This window comes from Dipodomys spectabilis, unplaced genomic scaffold (assembly GCF_019054845.1).
Source record: "Dipodomys spectabilis isolate Male_0828 unplaced genomic scaffold, ASM1905484v1 ptg000073l, whole genome shotgun sequence".
NCBI lineage: Eukaryota > Metazoa > Chordata > Mammalia > Rodentia > Heteromyidae > Dipodomys > Dipodomys spectabilis.
In genome coordinates, this window is record NW_024870750.1 from 6923187 (window position 1) to 6931406 (window position 8220).

The 8220-nt window shown below is 37.2% G+C and overlaps 1 non-coding gene across 1 annotated transcript; it reads right to left on the bottom strand.

Moving 5' to 3' along the window:
* Positions 1-7514: 7514 nt before the first annotated feature.
* Positions 7515-7635, bottom strand: LOC122110110. Its single transcript, XR_006147818.1, has one exon. It is a non-coding gene; the product is annotated as a small nucleolar RNA SNORA26 (small nucleolar RNA).
* Between the last annotated feature and the right edge of the window lie 585 nt (positions 7636-8220).

Below are 8220 nucleotides of genomic sequence, written 5' to 3' on the forward strand. Positions count from 1 at the left end.
TTAACCACTGGAAGAAAAGGTGTGAAGGCACACTACCTTATAACTGCCTATAAATCATAGATTTATAAATCATATTTAATTTATAATAGTTCTACACTGTATTGTTAACAATTTATATGTACAACTCCAATTGAGGACCTATCAGGAACCTTCATAGTCCTATTCCCAAGAGAGTAATACCAAATGATACATGTTTTGTTTACTAACAAGTTGTGGTCACATTTACAATACTTGCAAACTTCTAGTATTGCACTGTAAGATACTCCCCAAAGTTAGAAACTAGCATGAGTGCATTTTCATTCCTAAAGGTGAGATTTTCAAGAAAATAGCACAATTAGAACCATACACTATAATTGCTTAAGCTCTGGGCACAATTGACAATTCCGTGAAGTAGGAGTAGTTAAACGCAGCCCTGTGACTCTGGGACAGGGGACATAACAACCTAGACTGCCACTGACAGCAAGTCGTGCACAGCATGGAGATGCTGAACAAAGCAGGTTCACTTCTATGGCACTCACAGCAGGACTGAAGATTTCACCAAGCTACTCAGCAGACCACACAATTTAAAATGTTTAAAGTTGTTTGTTTCTGGGATGTTCCCCCCTTAATATTTTCAAACCACAGGCATTTGAAAGCTCAGAAACTGATACCACCCAGAGATCCTTTAGTCTCCTGGAACCTGGATAAGGCATACTCTTGATCATTAGTCATATCATCAAGACTTCTATCCACCTTGGTTTTCTGCTTACAGCTCATCAGGCTTGTAACTAAGAGCTGGGGCCTACTGTGCCATATCACCAATGGTTCCATTTGGAAGTTCTCTTAACATGGTTGATACGCTCTCTGCATCCACACCCCTGTCTTCCACCACCTGTACGCAGTCCTTTTATCTGTACACCTCTCAGGTGAATATGTATTTATAGACTTTTATGTGAGGACATTTATATACCTATACATGTTTACACTTCTCAGCCACCTACCCTCAATTCTAAGCTCCTTTGAAGATAAAAGCTTTCTCTTATTTGCCTCTGTAACTCTCCCTTTCTAGACGTAGTGATTTTTATATAATAGGAATCTAATGCATATTTGTGAGATAATAAACATTTGAGAGATTACTAGAGAATGAAAACAGTATGATTATATATTGGTCATTCCACATATTCTGTAACATTATTAACATTTTACCACAATATGCAATGTTGGTCTCTTCATTTTTTTAATTTAATTTTATTGTCAAGGTGATACACAGAGAGGTTGTAGTAAGATAGTGAGTACATTTCTTGTCAAGCATTGTTACCCTCTCCCTTGTTTTTCTCCCACTTTCTCTATCCCCCAAAAGCCCCACCCCCAGTTGTAAAGTTGGTTTCCAACATATTGTCTTGTGAGTATCACTGTTGCAGTGTTCACCCTTTGAAAGGACAGTCTCTTCATTTTAACTTAAGTACATGGGCCAAAAGGAACAAATTCAAAAAAAAAACCATGAAAATACCAAGTAGAAAATGGCCTCTCTAGGAGAAAACCAGTGAGGTATAAGATACTCAACATTTTACAACATTGACATTTAAAAATGTTAAGCCAGGCACAGGTGGCTCACACCTGTAATCCTAGCTACTCAGGAGGCTGAGACCCGAGTTGCTCAGGAAAGTCCATGAGACTCTTATCTCCAATTAACCATCAGAAAACTGGAAGTAGCACTGTGGCTCAAGTGCTCAAGAGCTGAGGGACAGTGCCCAGGCCCAGAGTTCAAGCCCATGAATAACCAACCACCACCACAACAAAAAAAGTTAAGGTAACATTCATTCTATGACTGAAGTTTTGCCACCAAATAAACTGGTCAACATATTCTGCAAGTGTGTTTTTGTGAGATGCTGCTACAAGAAAGAAGCCCAGGAGATGAGGCTTGGCCTTCACATGGTTGGGTCCCAATCAGTAGGATGGGAATGAGATTCAGTTTATAAATTAGTGAGAACTTAGTCTGCACCTTGTAAACACTGAACCAATAGACATATAATCAGTGACATCTCTGGTCTAAGGAATGTGAAGCTTTTTCAACAGGCCTCTTCATTGAAGTAAGCCCACAGACTTGTTTGGAGCAATAAAATCCCTCTTAACTATGAACAGTCAATTCTGCCCAGAGCAGTCAAGCTTTTTCCTATCATCATATTCTTGAAGAATGGCCCACAGCCAAGAAGTCTAAAGAAAAAGATTTTGCTCATAACTTTTTAGGTATATGAGTATTTTCTAGGTATTTGGTATAGGGAATGGAACCCAGGGCTTCTATCACTTGAGCCATGCCTCAGGCCTTTTAAAAAAATTTATTGATTGTTGTTGTAAATGTGAATTACAAGGAGGTTACAGTTATATAAGTTAGATAAAGAGAATATTTCTTTTGGGACAATGTCATCCCTTCCCTCACTCTCCCAGGTTTTCCCTCCCATCTCTACCCACAATTTGTATAGTTCATTTTCAACATGGGGTCTGGTGAGTATCACTGCTGCATTTGTTCACCATTTGTCCCACCTTTTCTGTGTCCCCTCTTATCCTCCCAAAGACAGGTCAGTGGACAAACAATACAAACGGAAATCAAAACTAAAACAACAACAAGGAAAACAAAAACACGTCATGTTTCCACTTCTTGGAGTTCATGTCATATGGCCAGATACACATAGTTATTGTGCCTATGTAATCCTCTCCTATGAATATCCTCCTTTTGTTTCACTCTGTGAATGGCTAGAGACTTGTAAAATTTATCATGTCCCAGTGTATTTTTTTTTTTACTAACCAATGTGTTTACTTGTAGATTTAATAGGGCTAAAGACTTAAAAAGAGACTTCTCAGAAGAAGAAGTAAGAATGGCCAATAGATACATGAACAAACATTCAACATCTCTACCATAAAAGAAGTACAAATCAAAACAACATTTAGATTTCTCCTCACCCTAGGTAGAATGGCCATTATCAAGAAAACTAACAATAATGAATGCTGGTGGGGATATGGCTAAAAGGGAAGTCTACTACACTTGTTCAAACTCTATGGAAAGCAGTATGGCAGTACCTAAAAAGACTAAACATAGAACTTCCCTATAACCCAGAAATTCCACTCCTGGGCACTTATATAATAAAATACAAACAAGGCCACACTAAAGCTACCAGCATAACTATGTTCACTGAGGCATTGTTTACCATAGCCAAGACATGGAATCAACACAAATGCCCCTCAGTGGATGGATGGGTGAAGAAAATGTGGTATATAAACACAATGGAATTCTACTCATTCATCAGAAAGAATGGTATTGTACCAGTCACAAGAAAATGGAAAGTCTTAGAAAAAATTTGGTAAGCAAAGTAAGTCAGACCCAAAGAAACATATGTTGCATGGTTTCACTTTTGTGGGAACTAGAATGTACCTTTTGTTTTTTTCCTAAATTTGCCTATGAAGGTCTCAAATTTATCATTGCCCATTTCCTGAGTACCCAGATTTATAGGTATATACCATCACACCTGATTTTTATATCACAGAAGATCATATTTCTTCAGTTTGTGAATCAAACCATAACTTCTCTAAATATAATATTGTTGTATAATCATAACTCCTGTTTCACAGAACCAGAAGAATCTAGTTTAGTTAATTTTAATTTTTAAAATTTTAAAAATGCACCAAATGCAAGCATAGTGTGCTGAAAAGACTAGTAGGAACAAGTAAGTTATTTTTCCAAAAGATAAAAGATCAGAAAGGGAAATTTAGGAAAGGAAACAAGATTACAAGAAAGAAGAAGGAGGAGGAGGAGGAGCAGAAGGAGGAGCAGGAGGAGGAAAAGAAAAAGAGGAAGAAGAGAGGCAATACGATCAGGGATGCCACAGAAAAAAATACCACAAACACCCAAGACATCCAAATGATCATAAAGAACTGTTTCCAGAATCTAAATTCACTAAAAAAGGAAAACCTAGCAGAAATGGACAAATTTCTAGAGAAATACAAATTGCCCAAACTAAACCAAGAAGCTATAAATCAAATAAATAAGCCAATAACTTACAATGAGATAGAGGAAGCAATCAGAAGTTTTCTAATAAGGAAAATCCCAGGCCCAGACAGCTTCACCATGGAATTCTAGAAGACTTTTAAAGAGGAACTAGTACCCACACTCCTCAAGCTCTTTTGTGGAATAAAAGCAGAGGGAGCAATCCCAAACTCATTCTATGAAACCAATATCGCACTCATCCTGAATTCAGGCAAAAAAAGAGAACTAAAGACCAATCTTTCTGATGAACAGAGATGTAAATCTCCTCAATAAAATTTTAGCCAACAGAACCCAGAAACATATAAAAAAAATCATACATTATGATCAAGTAGGCTTCATCCCACAGATGAAAGGCTGGTTTCACATATGTAAAACAATAAATGTAATTCATCACATCAACAGTTCCAAGGTTGAGAACCACATGATTATCTCTATTGATGCAGAAAAAGCTTTTCATAAAATATAACACCCATTCATGTTAAAAGCTCTGGAGAAAATAGGAATAGAAGAAACATTTTTAAAAACAATAAAAGCCATATGACAGCCAACAGCCAATATGGGGAAAAATTAAAACTAAAACCAATTCCTCTAAAATCAGGGAAAAGATAAGGATGCCCATGCTCTCCACTTCTCTTCAATATAGCTCTGGAATCCTTAGCCAGAGCAATAAGGAAACAAAAGGACATGAAAGGGATCCACATAGGGAAGGAAGAAATCAAACTAGCCCTATTTGCAGATGGCATGATCTTATACCTAAATGACCCCAAAAACTTCACTCCCAAACTCCTAGAACTAATAAACCACTTTGACAAAGTAGCAGGATACAAAATTAACCCACAAAAATCAGTTGTTTTTCTGGACACCAACAATGTACAAGCAGAAAGGGAAATCAGGAAAACAATCCCATTTGCAATAACCTCAAAAAAAATAAATCTAGGAATTAACCTAACCAAAGATGTAAAGGGCCTATTTAGTGACAACTATAAAAGGATAAGACACCAGGAAATGGAAAGACCTTCCGTATTCATGGACAGGTAGAATCAATACTGTGAAAATGGCCATAGTGCCAAAAATGATATACAAATAAAGTGTAATTTCCATCAAACATCCCAATGACATTCTTTAATGAAACAGAGAAAACAATACAAAAATTCACATGGATCGGCAAAAGACCTAGAATAGCCAAAGCAATTCTAGGCAAAAGAAACAATGCAGGAGGTATCATAATACCAGATTTCAGGCTCTACCATAGAGCTATAATAACAAAAACAGCTTGATATTGACACAAAAATAGATCCAAAGACTAATGGAATAGATTAGAAGATCAGAAATAAAACCACGTACCTATAGTCAGCTGATATTCAACAAGGAGCCAAAGACATACACTAGAAAAAAGTCTCTTCAACTATTGGTGTCGGGAAAACTGGACAGCCACATGCAGAAAACTAAAAGTGGATCCTAGCCTATCACCATGCACTAACATCAATTCCAAATGAATTAAAGACCTCAACATCAAGCCTGAAACTCTGAAACTACTGCAGGACAGAGTAGTAGATACACTAGAACTTACAGGCACAGGTAGGAACTTCCTGAGTCTCAGGGTCTCAACAAATTGGAAAGAGACCCAACAAATGGGACTACCTTAAAATAAAAAGTTTCTGTACAGCTAAAGACATAGCAACCAAGCTAAAAAGACAGCCAACCAATTGGGAAAAGATATTTACCAGCAATATAACAGACAAAGGCCTAATATCCACTATATACAGGAAGCTCAAGAAACTTATCCCTTCCAAATCTAACAAGCCAATAATTAAGTGGGCAAGGAAACTGAAGAGAGACTTCTCAGAAGAAGAGATAAAAATAGCAAAGAAACACATGAGGAAATGTTCACCATCCCTGGCCGTAAAGGATATGCAAATAAAAACAACCCTGAGATACCACCTTATCCCAGTCAGAATGAGACCATTCCTAAATTCAGACAATGACAAATGTTGGCCGGGATGCTGGGAAAGGGGAACCCTACTGTACTGCTAGTGGGAATGTAAACTAATACAACCACTCTGGAAAGCGATCTGGGGGTTCTTCAGAAAACTAAACATAGACCTATGACCCAGCCATACCCCTCCTAGGCATCTACCCTGAGCAGCAGTAACCAAGATACAACAAGGACAACTGCACTTCATGTTCATTGCTGCACTGTTCACAATAGCCAAGATATGGAAACAACCCAGATGCCCCACTACAGATGAATGGATCCAAAAATTATGGTATCTGTATACAATGGAATTTTGCACAGCCATTAGAAAGGATAAAATAATGGCATTCACAGGGAAATGGATGGAACTAGAAAAAATCATTTTGAGCGAGGTAAGCCAAGATGAGAGAATTTTAAAGGGCGCACATTCTCCCCGGTGTGTGGATGTTAAAATTAAAATGCAATGAGACTTAACACAGTTAAACAGGACTCAAGTTACCCATACACAGTGAGACCAAAAGACGATAGTCTCAGGAGAAAAGCACCAAATTGCAATATCCAAGCACCTCTTCATTTGTATATAAAATAATAGGCATACTGAAAAGAACCCCAAAGATAAGAAAACAAAGGATCTCTTCTTAATTTGTCCTGTCATTTTTAAATGACTCTGTATTCTTTACCTCATTTGATGGTGTATACACATGCACGTCTGAGGGAAGATGGAGCAGAGCACAGAATCTGTGGAAAGCGAGTGAAAAAGCAGAGAGGCCCATCAGCGGCACTGGACATTGATGAAAGTAAACTAACAACTCAAGGGCAGCAATGAGAAGGAAAGAATGAGAGAGAAAGAGGAACAGCTTATGCTAAGCAAAGGGAAAAACATGTACATATCACCCAATTTGTAAAAAATAGATTAAGATAATGATAGCTATCATTGTGAAGATTAAAAGGTGCTTGTGACTTAAAAAATAAATAAAAAATTAAAACAATGCATCCATTCAAAATATAGCCTGTTAAAAAGACCAGTAAATAGTAACAACTAAGTCATTTTTCCAAAAAATAAAATCTCTGAAAAGGAAAGTTAGAAAAGGAAACAGCTTAAGATACTGAGTTGTCTGGATGGCAAAGAATAGAACTTTCCAAGATATGCATTTTTAATTTTAAGATACATTGAGTAATGTGAGATTAACATTCATTCAGGAAAAATTGATCCTGAACTCCTTTAAAGGATCAGTGTTTGAGATTAATCTTTTCCTTTTTTATTTTTTTATTATTTTAATTTTTTAACCAATGAAAATATTTTAAGCATTAAAAACGCAGAGCTATGTTTTCAGTTGCTGTTCATGCTACTATCGATAAGGCCTTATTATGTACCTGGGTTCTAGATTTTTCTTCCTCCAAATACCCTAAATGTCTACATTTCCCTGCTTCAAAACACGAAAGTCTACAAAGCAAAAGTTTCAATGCATCCCCTTCTTTATAAACATTAGAAATACATTGCAACTGTGGTTTTCTTGATTCAGTTGTAACTCCAGACAGGATCCAAAGAGGAGTTTTACTGCCTCATCTCTGGGTTTTATGGAGATTTCATTTACCCTTCTGTGTTAGCCTCTTAAGACAGGGGTCAACCTTAAAAGGGCACAGGAAAGGGCGTGAGATTAATCTTTTCTTAATTTCATTGAGATTAAAATCTTTGATGCCAGAACTGCTCTTGAGCACCTGTTAGTAAAATGGAATCCTAGGAGTATTCAAACATGAAGCACTGATGGTTTTGTAATCTCAAGAGAATTCTTCCCTGAGGTGTCATTTTCTCCAAACCTTCTCCCCATCAATTTACGGAAATATCTGAAAATGGCATCATTAAGCAGCCCAGAATTCAATTAATTGTCAGCCCATAGGGCTAAAAAAATAAACCAGCCAAGATGAGAGATTTAAATATCTGTTAGCACAACATATCCCAATAGACATTTTACAGGAGGCAAGCTGTGCACAGCAAGTACACTTAATATCTTTAGTCTTTGGGGAAATACATATTTAAATTACAATGTGGCCTGGAACTGGTAGCGCATACTTGTAATCCTCTCTACTCAGGAGGCTGAGGATTGAGGTGTGAAGCCAGTCCAGGCAGGAAAATCCATGAGACTCTTTTCTACAATTGACTATCAAAAAGCCAAAAGTGGAACTGTGGCTAAGATTTGAGGATCTAGATTTGAGGATCTAGCTTGGG